The following is a 16,771-nucleotide window of genomic DNA, read 5'->3' as shown; positions in this document are numbered from 1 at the left end:
TGTGCCCTGAATTGAAACTGGAGATATAATTTGGGATTGTCTTATGTATTGAGCTAGAGGTTCGAGGGATAAGGCGAAAAGTCTGGGACTAAGAGGACAACCCTGTCTAGAAGAGCGCGAGACAGAGAAGAGTGGCGAGCAGAACTTCCCCGTTAAGATCATGGCCGAAGGCCCTGTGTAGAGAGAACTTTGATCATATGAATGAAACCCTCACCCAACCCCATCCTTCTAAGAACTGCCGACAAGTAAGACCACTCCAATCTGTCAAATGCCTTCAATGCGTCCAAGGACATGACTGCTGTAGGGACTGCAACATCCTTGCTGGCATCAATTACGTGCAGTAACCGTCTGATGTTGTCAGTAACCAGACGGCCTCTTATGAAGCCGGTCTGATCAGGGTGAACTAGAGATGTCATATGCTTTTGAAGTCGGGTGGCTAGAACCTTGGCATATAGCTTTAGGTCGGTTCCGAGGAGAAATGGGAAATTGGGACGGTGGAATGCTGTCCCAACCGGAAGCCTTGCCCCGTTGCATATCCACAATCGCCTCTCTAAGTTCAACTAGCGTGATAGGTGCAGCTAACAGTTTAGCACCATCTTCCGTGATCTGTGGTAGGTTGATTTGATCTAGAAAATCCTCCAGCTGAGCTTGGTATGATCAAAGACCACCTCTGACTTGTACAGGTTGGAATAAAAAGAGCTAAATGTATCATTAATCTTTTTGGGGTTGGTGGTTACCTCCCCATGTTGGTTCTTGATGGAAGGGATATCCGCAAATTGCTCACTGGCACGTATCTTCATAGCTAGTAGGTGACTAGGCCTGGAGCCGTGAAAGTAGTAGTGCTGTCTTGTTCTGTGCATCTGAAATTCAGATTGTTGTCTTAAAATGGGTTTCACTACCTTAATTTCAAGCTCCAGTCGACTAGAGTAGTTGTGCTGCAATGAAGAGATCAACGTGGCATGAAGCTTTTCCAATTCCACCAGCTTAGAGAGACGTCCCTTGTGGAGATTAGATGCAAAGAGAGTAGTGTTACTTCTGATAAAACCCTTAACCGAATCCCATAGAATTCTGGGGTCCTGTACCGAGCCAGCATTAAATTGCAGGAATTCAGTGAGCTTCTCTTTAAATTGCAAGTTAAACTCTCCGTTTTTCAGTAGTGTTGAGTTAAAGCGCCATCTAGGGGCACGGGACGTTATTTTACTGAGTGAACCCTTGAGGAGGATACCTTTGTGGTCTGACAGTGCTATGGGCAATAAGTCAACATCAAAGCTATCAAAGAGACGTGGGGAATAAAAAACATAATCAATCCTGGAAAAGGTCTTATGTCTCGACGAGAAGAAGGAGTAATCTCTCGCGGATGGGTTGAGTGATCGCCACATATCAATTACCCCCATGTCCTTAGACCAGGCCTGTAGGGCTGTGGTAGCTTGCTTCTGATCAGAGGTTTCAGCGTGATTGGACCTATCAATCAATGGATCCCAAACTGCATTAAAATCAGCTCCTACTATTAATGAGTAATCAGGTAGATTCAACATGGCTGCAGTGAGTACAGCATAAAAGTTAGCGTCATACACATTAGGGGCGTATGCAGAAATCAGCGCAATTTTCCGGTTAGAACATTCTATTTTAGCAATAGTAATTCGACCATCTGCATCAGACCACACATCTAACAGTTTAATATTCAAAATGGTAACGATAGTGTTAGCTTGGGGAGCCGGAAAGTTAGCATAGCTCGCGCTTAGCATACCAAGGCTCCGAGGCCTGTTACTCCTCGGTGCCCGTTGCCTGCTTCGCTGGGGCCGGCTCTCCACTCTCAGCCGGGGGGGGACACCGTGCCGCTTCGAAGGAAACTCTCCGCCTCGGACGGCGACGTGAACAGGCGGTTGCAGGAGACAACTCCGCGGCCCATCTTGATCTTCAGAGTCGCAGGGTATAATAAGTAGATTTCGATACCCTTCTCACAAGCAACTCCCATAGCCTTAGAGAAGGCCCTGCGACGTCTGGCGGTGTAGTCACTGAAATCCGCGGCGAATCTGAGGGTATAATTACCCACTTTTGGAGGGGGTTTCCTGGCCTCTTGGAGAATAGCCTGACGTGTAGGGAACCACAGGCAGCAAAATATAAAGGCGTGTGGACGTTCGCCCTTCTCCGGGGGACCATTCCTGAATATTCTATGTGCCCGCTCAATCTCTGGTATAGAGACGGACGGAAACCACTGTGGAATCATCTTTTCAAGGTACTGAATCGGTGCATCGTTTTCAATGTTTTCGGGCAAGCCGTATATTCTGATGTTGCACCTTCTATTCCGGTCCTAGGTCAGCCATCTTATTTTCGTAAAAAGGGAACTCGTCTTCAATCGCCGAGATCTCGGTGGAGTTGGTTTCAGCTATGACCGCCACCTCTGCCATCTCTTCTTCCACCCTAGAGAGCCGCGTGGTCGCGCTAGCTACATCCTCCTGGAGCGAGTCCAGTCTGTTGGTTAGCTGCAGCATGCTAGCATCAAGCTCAGCACAGAACAAAGTCCTGATAAATTCACCGTCAACCTCATTTAATGTTCCAATCTTGTTCGGTATTTGTTTAGCCATATCTACGAGGTATAATGTGAGTGTATGTCGTAAAATTAGCATCGTAATCAATATTAAAGTGAAGTGGTCACAGAGCTCGGAAAAGTCACACAGCCATCTGATCCGAGCGTAAACCGGAAGCCCATAAAAAGGCATTCCTATGTAGATTTGCCATTGCGACTTCCGACTGATTCTGTGAGAGCACATCACAATTACAAATACATTCTAAACGTACCCATAAAGACAGACCCTCCGAGGCAGAGTCATTGACACGTTCATTAAATCCGACGGAAAGTGTATCAACAGAGGCCATGTGTGTGTCGCTCTCCCACTCGTCTGGGGTTGCTTCTTGAAGCAGTCAAAATGCGCTCCTTGGGTACAATGGTTGTCAATAATTTCGCCATCAGTGGTGACTGATCGGTTCAGAAGAACCCACTTTGAACTTGAGAGGTTATGTATCCTTCCACGCCGGCGCGGTAGGATACAACCCGAATAGATTTACAATCCCCTGTGTAACTAACGAGAGTGCAAAGGTTTAAATTTGCATCAGCTGAGCTTGCGCCAATAGGGGCACAGAGGGGGCCAATCAGATTTCAGCAGGGGCAATTGCCCCTCTGGCCCCAGTGGTAAATCCACCACTGGTTGACCTCCAGGTTGCCTGGAGGAGAGAAGGGATGTGAGGTACGACCATGTAGCCGACCCTAAGTATAGGCATAAAGATGATGTCTGCTGTCAGAATACACACATTTTAATATACACAATGCTTATAATACACACATTTTAATATACACAGTGCTCAGAACACACACATGGAAGTGCGAGAGGGCACAGGGCCTGACACATTCCTTCCACCGCCTCGCGCAGACGAGGGGGGGGGATGAAAGCAGAGTGGGTAAGATGAAGAGAGAGAGAGAGAGATACAGTGGAGGTATAGAGCAATCGCTTTGGAATTTCTGCTTGAAGAGCCGGTCTGGAATTTAGAGTCGTGTCAGGGGGCTGCGCAACGGGAGGAATGCAGCCCCGGTGTCGTTTATGGGAAAGAGATCCACCGAGTCGTGACATCATCGTTGTCTTGTGTGTAAGGGAGGCGAGCGGCACTGGCGATGGGCAGGGTCGACGAAGTTGGATCACAACGCACAGCCGGGTCCTGAGTGCAGAAACTAGGTTATTCGTGTTTACTGGTGTGAATCTGTGGAACATGGTTGTTACGTTTTTAAAATCGCATTTGAATTACTTACTCTATATATATTTATACCTACCGTATATATATTTATCCACATCTGCCTATATATGCCTGCATATAATAATTTTTACATTTGTAGATACAATATCTGTATCCCTTACCTACTCTTATTAGTTATACCGCTGGCCAGATATGACTTAAGTTACTACCAGTGTCTTTGTTTATAGGAAGGTGTAGTGGTTACGTCATTGCCGTTTTTTGTGTTCCACCCTCTGTCCAACCCAATGCATTTCCCCATTGCCCATTTCTAAATCGTCTCATTTAAAACAAATAAAGCATTAACATTGGCATGGTGTAGGCGGCTGAGTGGCGCAGTGGGCAAGGCGCTCGACACTAACGCAGGAGATGCTGGTATCGAGCCCAGCTCTCGGCGTTGCTACCGGCTTGGCCGGTCGTCAAACTAACACAATTGGCAGTGTTAGAGGGTGGGAAAGCCGGTGGGTGGGGATTGGACGTTGTGGACAGCGACTCCTACAGGTCGGTTGGTGCGCCTGTACAGCAGAATCAGGAAGTATCGGGGGCAGCGTGAGCAACTCCTCGCCACTGAGAGATCGCGCTGTTCAGGTGAAAAGATGCAACAGCTGCCTCCTCGTGTACCGGAGGGGACACGTGATGCAGGGCTTGGTCCTCACTGCAGCCGACCAGTGGGAGGCATAGTCTAGCAACGTTTGAGACAGGGGAGGGGAGAATTGAAGGGAGAATTGGCAAGGCGAAATTGGGATGGGAGAAAAATAGAAAATAAGGAGAAAAAGTGGATAAAAACATTGGCATGGTGTACCTTTCTGTGCTTATTAATCCACAATCTATAGCTCAACATGAAAATATTCGCAATTAATCATTTAAAAAAATCGCTGAATTTTATTTCAACCAAAAATGCTTAAACAATAATGTTAGTGATATAAGGGAACTCATTTTGTGCAAAGGTGGAAAGTTTTTAAAATTCCATGCGGCAGAATTGTTACAATAGCCGATAATCCATTTTCCCCAATGATAAATCCTTATATGGGTGAAACAACCAGTGACGTCAGACTACACCTCCCTATACCTGTATTACAGTACATAATACTATAACACTGTACATCTGATTACCGCTATTAGTCAGTAGTACTCATTTATATATTTTATACCCAGTTTAATCACCTGTACATTGTATATTACTATTGCACTTTACTTTTTACCATTTGCACTCTGGTTAGATGCCAAACTTCTTTTCGTACTGTACTTGTGCTGTATAATGACAATACATTTTAATCTAATCTAATCTAATTAGCTAAACGGTGTTCCTGGCTCCAAAAGGCACAGGTAATTGATTCATCAAAGCTAATTCATCTCATTGTGACATCATCAAGACCCCTACGCTCTGCATCTTCTGGCCGCCTCAGACCTACTCCTATCCGAGCTCCGGGAGGGTCATCAAAGAGAAGTCGCCTATTCTCTGTCCTTGCCCCACAATGGTGGAACGAACTTCCCACCACAGTTAGGACAGCCCAAACCTGTCCAATCTTTCGCCGTCCACTAAAGACGCACTTGTTCAATCATCTGAAATGAAAAAAATATATATAATATAGTAAAAAAAACTCCAACCCTAACTAACCTTACTGTCATGCACTTGTCCTAATATACTAACCTACACTGTAGTACTCAACACTTTGATGAACATTGTTACTCAGCTGATATTTCCTGCTGTCTTGTTGTCAACTATCAACACCCTGATGAAGGCCCTGTGTAGGCCGAAACATGTCGGTTTATTTTAAAATTCTCTAAACAATGTGAGCCATTAAATAAAGGCATTTTAAAACGTGTAGAGCTGCCTTGGATCTCAACTTTTTTATAACGAATCCTACCCCGGATTTAATCCAAAGAGCACCTACCGAAACAAAACCAAGAACGCTGAAGCCCTCTCCATATGCTCTTTTTTGATGACGTATGGTTTGTCATAAATGGTTGTCTGATCATTAGATTAGATTCAAATGTATTGTCATTATGTCATTATGTATTGTAAGTACAGTACAACGAAAATACATTTGGCATTTAACCAGAGTGCAAATGTAACAGTAAAGTGCAATAGTAATATACAATGTATATATATATATATATATATATATATATATATATATATATATATATATATATATATATATATATATATATATATATATATATATATATATATATATATATATATATATATATATATATATATATATATATATATATATATATATATATATATATATATATATATATATATATATATATATATATATATATATATATATATATATATATATATATATATATACTGTACGGTATACAGCATTATTCTGCACTAGTCTATTTTAAACCTTTCTCCAAGTATCTTAGGTTCAGGTGAATATCACACATTACTGGCTCTGGTGCATTCTTGCTCAGTTCAGCGTATTCAGACTGAGGTGTTACATAATGGTCACTGGAGTAGAAATATACATCAAGACTGTTACTGTACATCTGGTCACTGGAGTAGAAATATACATCAAGACTGTTACTATCTGGTCACTGGAGTAGAAATATACATCAAGACTGTTACTGTACATCTGGTCACTGGAGTAGAAATATACATCAAGACTGTTACTGTACATCTGGTCACTGGAGTAGAAATATACATCAAGACTGTTACTATCTGGTCACTGGAGTAGAAATATACATCAAGACCGTTACTGTACATCTGGTCACTGGAGTAGAAATATACAGTCTATCAGGGGGTCATCTCTCTGTTATTCCCTTTGCTGTATTTTATTTATTTTATTTCTTACAATTTTAGCCAACCATGAATATAATGTCTGGGGATTTAAACAGATGTTGGACCCCTAGACCTATTTACCAATGATGTTGGCGATCAGTAAAGTCCTTTCTCAGCACAATCCATGTTCTTCATACTGGATGTACCCACAGCTCCGACTAGTTAGCCACAAACTAATGTAATGCCATTGGGGCTTGGACCCATCAACTTAGCATTATATTGTGGCTATCAAGTATGAAGAACAGCATGGACTGTGGTAAGAAAGGCCTCTACTGATCCACAACATTAGTAAATAGGAAACAAAGTTCAAAACTCTGAACTTTCCCTTAAAACGTGATAACTTCACCAGGCCACATCAATCACTACATCTCGACAATGATAATGTTCAGCATTTGGTTTCCTTCTGGGGAATTCTGCTCGGGGAAAGAGACTATTTTTATCCATAACGGACACATAAAAGAGTCTGGCTGGAGTGGGGCTGGACGGGCAGCAGAGATGAAATAAAAGATAAAAAAAATACAAGATGTATGATGTGTAAATCTGACAGTTGCTATCTTTAAACCTTTGTCAGTCCATTTGTCTCCATTTTCAGAGGCAGTGCAGATGGGGCTGCGGTCAGGGCCAAAACTGAAACATTCACATCAGATATTTACATCATTGTAAAGGGGGGAGGGGGGGTCAATACAGGAAATCAGTAGAATTACTGGTAGAGATTAGTGGATGAAGTATATTATAGAATTATAATGATGGATGTTCCTGAGAGAAAGGCGGATTGATTATTTTAGGCTATGAGGCAGAGTGACATAAGTCTATGGAGGCGAGATTTCAGAGGTGGATTTCCCCTTAGTAATAAGTGCTGATTTCCCCTTAGTAATAATAAGTGCTGGGGACCAACAGATGCTGAATTGGAGGATCAGATTGTCAACTCCGAAACTAAGACCGAATGCCGATAGAATATTGCTTGTATTCTATTAGTAATTCTATGAGGTCCGCATTCCGAGATGCGTCGGGTTTCCTGGCCAGTCCATATAGGGATCGTCTGAACCGAGCAGAGGAATGCAAGGAGCATTCTGGGGGGATTTAGCCACGGAATCTCAAACTCGCACCAAGCCGCTCCCGTTTTCACCGTAAATCTGTTAATCAGACACGCTCACCTGTCAAGCCCTGAGCATCTCTTGGCCCCTCCCTCAAAAGTATCTCCTCAAGACTCCCACCACCCCAAAGCCGGAGAACAGTCCGAGACCGATCTAGCACCGAGATCAGAATCAAGCCTGATAGCTGAGTGGTAGAAATGCAGAATGACCTTTATGAATCTGTTTACCGGAGAAGTGCTATAATTTTTCATTAAAATAATTACTTCAGCAAAAAGTATAAAAACAATGATTAAGTCTTTATTGACCAAGATCAAATCCACTGATTAAGTTATGCTTTCAATTTGACCTCTGCATTTGACCCATCCCAACTACAGCAGTGGGCAGCCATAGCGTGGCAACCGGGAACCAACTCCAGTCATAATTCCAGTAACTTGGTCAAGGGCAACGGCGAGAGTATGCATGCATGTATTTTGGTGTGGGAGAAAACCAACACCCCCCACCTAGGACCTTCTTGCTGTGAGGCGTTAGTTCTAACCACTGTGCCACCGTGCTTAACCAACTATGAGGGGACCATAGTCCTAGTTGTTTCATGTGTGGGAGGAGTATTTGTGATTGATTGGGATCAAGATGCTACAAAATTATGAACTTGTCCTGGGCTCAAAGCCCTATACGGCAAAATAAGGACAACTGAAGTAGTGCATCATATATCAGCTGATCATAGCATGGAAACATTGGTAAATGGTGCATTTATATAGTAGCTTTTATACAAAGCACTTTACAATTTTTGTTCCTCACATTCACCCGTTCACTCACACATTCACATACCAACGGTGCCGACCTGCTCGTCGGGAGCAGTTAGGGGTTAAGTGTCTTGCCCCAAGGACACTTCGACATGATGCCCGGGAATCAAACCAGGAACCTTCCGATTACCAGACGACCACTCTACCTCCTGAGCCACTGTCTTCCCCACATTGGTTATGCCCAACCAAAATAGCAAGGAGCAAAAGGTGTGCAACCAACAGTATTATGGGCAGTAAGAATTCTCTATATGCTGGAGGGAGTGTGGGGAGAAGAATGCCGACCATACACATATTTTCTTTACATGTAAAAAAAAAAAAAAAAAATCTACTGGTCAGATATTTTAGACATAATGGAACAGATGTTTGAGGAAGTGGGTATAGAAACACAGTGATGTCTTGATCTACTGCTCAATTGTTGGGGAACACCCCTTAGGCCTACAGCTACACCTACAATGAAAATTCAAGCCTTTTTACTTATTATTATTTTATTTATATTTTTTGTTTTTTGCTTGGTTTTTTTTTCCTATACATTTTTTATTTATTTGCTATTATTATTGTTGTTGTTATTTTTCTTGTGTGTGTATGTGGGGACGAGTAGGGATGGATGTTGGATGTGTACCGGTCCAGGATCTATACTGGTGCTCACCCCTTTGTTTGTGTTTTTGTCTCTTGTTTTTTGTATGGGTGATGGGTAAAAAAAAAAAAAAAAAAGTGTCAAGATTTAAAATATGCGTATGTACATTTGTGTGTGTATGTACGTATGTAAGTATGGATATGTGCAGTTATGTATGTGTATGTGGGTACACATACTATACCTAAATGTAAAATGACTTTCTTTGACACAATAAAGTATAAAGAAAAGAAAAGAAAATAATTCTCTATAATAATTTGCATTTCATTACATTGTTGTTCAAAGCATTACATTTCATCATTGTTCAAAGGTCCATCTGACTGGAATAATCTTCCAGTTCATATTCGATCTATAACATCCTCACAACTGTTTAAAACTGCGCTGTCCCCTCACCTTGAGATTACTTGTTCATGTTTCCACCAATAATAGTATAACAGATCTTTGAAGCAATCACTTGAATATGTGCTCTGTGTTTTGTTGTTTGTTTGTCTTATGTTCCTCTTGTTTGATGTTGTTTGAACCTGTTTATTATTAATTGTATCTTGTTTTGTGTTTGGTTTTTGTTTGTTTCTTTTTGTTTTGTTATATTTAATACAGATATGTAATTTATGTATTTTGTAAGCTGTGGACCCCCTTGAAAACTAGATGGTTCATCTCAAGGGGTAATTCCAAATAAAGAATTTCAATATATATTACAAACATTCATGGGTCAAAATGCTATATATAATTTTGTTTTTCACTGCCCCTTGTACACCGATTTGAGGAGAATAGGCCGATAGAATCCAGAATTCCAATCCAACATCGTTGTAATGTAAGGGCTTACCAACAAGTAAACAAATACCAATGTTTATTACGCCTCTCTGCAAGAGAGGGCCATATTGTACAAGACAGAATTAATACGAGTCTATCATGATGTAAGGAAGACACAAAACCAAAAACATGTGTCCAAAACAGAATGCAAGAGGAGATGACACGCATTGATTGGCTACATGGCAGTGTTGTAGTACTCGAGTCAGAGTCCTGGACTGATTTTCAGGACTCGTGACTCGACTTGGACTTGAGCACTGATGACTCAGACTTGGACTCGAGCATTGACTGCATTCCGGACACGTAAGGTGCAGACGAGGACTCTGACTTGTTAATTGATAAATAGTTAATTATTATTAATTTATTTTTTTAACAGGCCCTAATCATTTGGCATAAGATATTGGTGGTTAGTGGATTTGTTTGGCTATTGTGTCACAAAGTAAATAAACTCCCTATGAAACTATGAACGCTGTGTCATTTGTTTAATGTAGACTTTTTTTTATTTGTACGTCAGCTCTTTGACTGGAGTGGACTCAACCTTGATGACTTGGACTCGACCTCGACTCGGGCTCTTATTTGGGGACTCGATCTTGGACTCAAACACTGGGGACTCGAGACTCGACCTCAAGATTTAGTGACTCGACTACAACACTGCTACTATACATGGTGTTAGTCTCTGCACACCAAAGACAGTGGGTCTCGTTTCCGAAGGGATTTACGACAAAGAAAATCCTCTTAGGCAGATTTCTGCCCATTTAAGACATATTAGCGCTAGTAGCGCGATTCCCCAAATTTTCCTGAGATCAGATTTGACCGTGGCTGAGAGCAGAATTTAAGAGTGCTGAGGAGCACACTTATGATTGATTGACTAATTGAACATTTTATTAACTTGACAGACTGTGTTCTCATAGTGATTCCTTCATGTCAGGCCTCCTTGGAATTAATTACTTAATCATAATTAAAATAAATATGACAATATTTGTACGATAAGAAATTACGCATTTGATGTCGGAAAAATAAATAATATGGATTCATCTGATCACAGTGGAGCTGGATTAACCATATCTGAACGAGCTATTTTGGACAAATGTATAATTACTTTAATTACTCAGATATTCAAACACAATTATGCAATTATTGTGAAATGATTGAAAATAATTATTATTTAATGCCTTCTGTGGAATTTGTATTTCTTATTTGTTACATATCTGTTTTAATGATTAATTATACATTTGAAAGAATGCAGGTTAACATGCAATATATCCCATTGATGGTATACAATGGGACAGACCTTTGTTTGATATAGCTATAAACCTGCATTCCTTCGAATATATCATTAACACAATCCCTGCCACGCAATATGAGAATCTTATAGCTCTGACGCCACCGCTGTAAGCCTATGGAGTCGCTCACCTTGTTTGCAGGGCTATAACTATTTAAATAGTATAGCTATATCTGCATTTCTATGGCCCATTCGACATCGGGTATCTATCGTTCAGGATGTGGGAACGTTATATTTTTCCATTCATACATTGTCGTTTAATACCGTCGTGAATATAAGTATGTTTTTAGAGTGGTCTGCGGTAATTCCTAGAACGCGAGTTATAGGCCCTGATGCATATTATACTTAATCGATTGGCATTTCGTCCCTATACATGCTACAATAAAAAAATTGAATGCATATGATCGGTATACATTATGCTCCATCATGATTCTAGTTTCTGATTAATTGATTGTCAATAACGGCTTTCTTTAGTACAACATCATACGTTGATCAGATGGATTGCAATGAAAGAAATGGACAATCGAGCTGGAATTAACATTAGATTCCTCTTACCTCTGGCCGATGATACTGGAGGAAAAATATTCCAATTATTTGATTGCCATCTGCTAGATCGTATGTCCATTTGGCCGACACCATAAACTCCAAAAGCATAATGATTCTTGCGTCTCGAAGGCGATTCAATGCACTCGACTGTTCATCTGGATTCACGTTACAAGAAAACTGTGCCGGGACGACATTCACCGATGCACAGAGTCATACTTCCTGTAGAAAAGTAAGTGCACCATCGGCCGAAATCCACCAGGCGGCGGTATCGGGCCGTTGCAATCGCAGACAGAGTCGCGCGTAATGAATGAACGCAGTATAGGCTTATATTATTCTAATCATGACTTGTTTTATTAGGAGAGCAGCAAATATACTGCACTGCCCGCCCCATAGACGTAGTACAGTCCACCATGCAGTCCGCTGGTAAGCGCGACTCTGGCGGCCTTATGTGTATACTGTACTTACTGTACGTAGGTAGGGCAGAGCATATAGTATCTACTAAATCCTAATGAAACAAGTAATTACAATAATATAAGCTTAAGCCTATATACTGTTCATTCATTAGACACGTATACTGGCGCACACAAGACTTATGGAATATTAATGCAGTCTATTTCCACGCGATTAGCTTTAGTTCTTATTTATTTATCCACTGTCATTTCAGTGTTGGTGTATAGGCTATATAGTGTATTTCAATATAAGTTTAATTGATTAACACATTAATTGCCAAGAACGAGTTAACTCGTTATTGCCCGCCAATCGAATATCGCCAACAACGAGTAAACTCGTTATTGTGATCGTTATTTCTTTTATTCGCTATTGCCATTCATAATTCATCCACCAAGGCTCTGGGAAACTCTGACAGGGGTTCCCAAACTTTTTCAGCTCGAGACCCAAAAGAGAAATTTGGTTTCCCTGGGACCCAAACTTACAAAAATACATCATGAATTGCCATAAAATACATTTATAAACTACTGATAAAGAACACAACAAACCATGAATTTCAAATGTATATGAAATGTATTTATTCAATTATAAAAGTACATCACAGCAATAATCAGAGTGTAATGTTAAGTTTCTCACCACCTCATAACACATGTACTGTACATACAATTTTGTAACACTTTTAAATTAACAAACATGTTCTACTCTCCTTTCTATTTCTCACCCCTTTTTCAACTCTCCATTTCTTACCCCCACCCTCCGTCCCTCAACCTTAAACCCAAATATTGAGTAATTTGTACTGACTTATTTAAAAATTCTACTGACCTGACATCATGCAAGAAGGGGTATAATATTTCATCCAGTTACCCTCCCCACTCCTCCAGACCATAGCACCGGACATCCTCCCATTCCTAACTGCAACCATTGATTGATTGATTGATTGAAAAGTTTATTAACAGATTGCAGAATGGGTACAGTACAGTACATCTCAATACATACAATTGTTAAGGGGATGCAGACCAGAGAAAGACTTTCGTCTTGTTTCCACCAGGGTCCATCAACTCCTCACTCAACTCTGGGGTGGTCCCCACCTCCCTAAAACAAGCCAGAGTCACGCCCCTCATAAAAAAACCAACCCTGAACCCCACCGTCATAGCCAACTATCGTCCTGTCTCTCTTCTCTCCTTTCTTTCTAAAACACTTGAACGTGCTGTATCCAACCAACTTACTGCTTATCTCTTACAGAATGACCTCCTAGACCCCAATCAGTCTGGCTTCCGGACTGGCCACTCCACAGAAACGGCCCTCATTGCGGTCACAGAGGCACTTCACTTAGCAAAAGCGAAAGGCCTCTCCTCTGTTCTGATTCTCCTAGATCTATCTGCAGCCTTTGACACAGTCAACCATCAGATCCTCCTCACGGCCCTCGCAGGAATGGGAGTGGCTGGATCTGCGCTGACATGGCTGACATCATACCTCAACGACCGCTCCTACCAAGTGTCATGGAGAGGGACTCTGTCGGCCACCCGCCCCCTCCGGACGGGTGTCCCCCAGGGCTCGGTCCTAGGACCCCTTCTCTTCTCCCTCTACACTAAATCACTGGGTAACATTATCACGTCTCATGGCTTCTCATATCATTGTTATGCCGATGATACTCAACTCTTCCTCTCCTTCCCTCCCTCCCTCAGATATCCACGTCTCTGAGCGGATCTCGGCCTGTCTGTCCGACATCTCCGCCTCGATGACGACCAACCACCTCAAACTGAACCTAAGCAAAACAGAATTGCTCCACCTGCCGGCCAAATCCTCCCCCCTGACCGACCTCTCCATCACAGTCGAGAATGCAGCTGTGACCGCGTCCCCGACCGCCAAGAACCTTGGTGTTGTCCTCGACGACCAGTTGAACTTCTCTGCTCACATCGCAGCGACAACCAGAACCTGCAGATTCCTCCTGAGCAACGTCAGAAGGATACGCCCCTTCCTGACAAAAGAAGCCACCCAACTCCTCGTCCAATCAACAGTCATCTCCCGCCTCGACTACTGCAACGCACTGCTAGCTGGCCTCCCGGCCACTGCCACCAAGCCTCTTCAACTCATTCAAAACGCAGCGGCCCGCCTGATCTCAAACCTACCGAAGTCGGCCCATGTCACCCCACTTCTTAGGGACCTTTGCTGCACGTATCCGCTTCAAGGCCCTCGACCTAGCATACCGTGCGGCAAAGGGAACCGCTCCCGCCTACCTCCGGTCAATGGTCTCTAACTACACACCCTCAAGACCCCTACGCTCTGCATCTTCTGGCCGCCTCAGACCTACTCCTATCCAAGCTCTCGGAGGGTCATCAAAGAGAAGCCGCCTATTCTCAGTCCTTGCCCCACAATGGTGGAATGAACTACCCATCCCAGTTAGGACAGCCGAATCCCGTCCAATCTTTCGCCGTCGACTAAAGACTCACTTCTTCAACCATTATCTGAAATGATTAAAAAAAGAAAAGAAAATAATAACCCTGACTAACCTTAAGGTGCTCCCATAGTCGAGCAGACTGTACGCGGACTGGACTCAGCAGAGGTCCACTGGACTCTTTGAGCTTTCATAGTCGAGCGGACCTCCGCGGACCAATTTCCTACATGTCACGCGCCAGTTTACACAATTGTCCCCACGCTGTTCAACTTCTGTCATGTTATCTCTGTTTCCAATATTTCGATAATAAAACGGGCAGTTTTACGCACTTGAATAACAGGTATATAGGCAGCGAGATGCAATGTACCGTATAGGCTTGAGGTGGACAGCGCGTGGTGCTGAAATGACAAACATGCATTGCATGAAAAAAAAGCACCAGTTTTATTTCAAAATATTGGAAACGGAGATAACATTCTATGTTATCTCTGTTTCCAATATTTTGAAATAAAACTGGCAATTTTACACACTTCATTTAGAAAAGCCATTCAAACATCTCTCTTGGCACGGAGCGAGTGGTCAGAGTAAAATGCAGATCGGCGTCACATTAAATGCAGTTCGATGTCAACCAAAACACCGAGCAGCGTTTTGTGTGACACCAAGTCAGCGGCGCGGACGTCCGCGCATCAGAAAATAGGAGCTTCGCACTTGGACTCTGCTGTGGGTCTGCTGTCCGCTGAGATCAAAGCTCAAAGAGTCCGTGCGGACCTCCGCGGAGTCTGCTCTGTGTACAGTCTGCTCGACTATGGGAGGGCCTTTACTGTCATGCACTTGTCCTAATAAACTAACCTACACTGTAACACGCAACACTTGATGAACATTGTTACTCAGCTGATAGAGTTGTACCCTTCTTGCTGTCTTGTCGTACAGAACTTGTAAGTCGCTTTGGATAAAAGCGTCAGCTAAATGACTAAATGTAAATCTATGGCACAATGAAATCTAATGAGAGGTATGTGGCTGGTTGAAGTTCAACCAGCAGATCTATTCTGGGCTTGGTTTTTGAAAGTGCTATTCTGAGGTCATGCTGAGCATTTAGTCTGTTTCTGTATTTGTTTTTCAGGTATGCTAGAGTAGAAAACCCAGATTCACATAAGTATGTGGTGCCAAACTGAATCAACACATCTACAGCTTAAAAAAATATATATATTTATAATATTTTTTTTTTAATTGGCGACCCAATAAAAAACTAGTTTGGGAAACGCTGGCGTAGGCTATACAGTACTCCGCGCGTGTACACCACAAGCTCTACTATATGATGACAATACAATTAATCTAATCTCATTTTGATCGCTTGCAAATCGCTTCCTATCGGCAACCATTTTCACACTGTTGTGAAGGATCAGATTAAACCGAATATATATATTTATTTATATATATATATTTAATTGTATTTGTATATCGTTTGATATCCCCTGTATATTCCTTGTACAATATGCACTGAATATCCCTTTAGTCTACTAAACAGCCCATAATAGTTTCATTCTACCATTGGACGAGAACCTGGCGCCAGGTTGCCATACCCCTAGGTCCAAGTTCAATCGTGCCGCCCAACATGTCGTGGCAAGCCCCGGTTCCGCGCAGGAATATGTCGGGCGAAATACGAATGGTACTATTTGTTCATAGCGCATATATATATGGCGCAAGTAAAGTAGAATTTCCTTTTTAGTCCAGTTCTTTACCCTCCAACAGAGTGACAGACGCGAAGCCTCCCCACGACGCACGTGTGGTGTAGTAAGGCCTACTTGGCCCCAGAATAGGCATTGAGATATCGTGTAGATTAATAGCTGAATAGTCATAGTTTGGCACTATACCGCTAATAATAGTCTATTTATGTATGGTGCATCGTTCGGTTAGAGTTCTAAAGTTATCAGTACCCCCATCGTTCCTGACGTTATCTGGACGCTTAACCAGGCTGGGCAGACCCCTAGTGGTGCTTGCATCCGAGGAGCTCCGGGCCAGGGCGACTGGACCTGTATATTGGATTACTCTACCCGGACGACGGCGAGCCTTCCACGGCTTGGATTATGCTTTGGGTGCTTTGATTATTCCATGGATAAAGGCCAACACTGCGGAGTGTTGGAACTACCCCCCGGAGAGGACTCCAGGTGAGACGGCGCTCTACACCA

Source organism: Notolepis coatsorum (genome assembly GCF_963971535.1).
Source record: "Notolepis coatsorum genome assembly, chromosome: 7".
NCBI lineage: Eukaryota > Metazoa > Chordata > Actinopteri > Aulopiformes > Paralepididae > Notolepis > Notolepis coatsorum.
Note: the sequence above shows the minus strand (reverse complement) of the source record.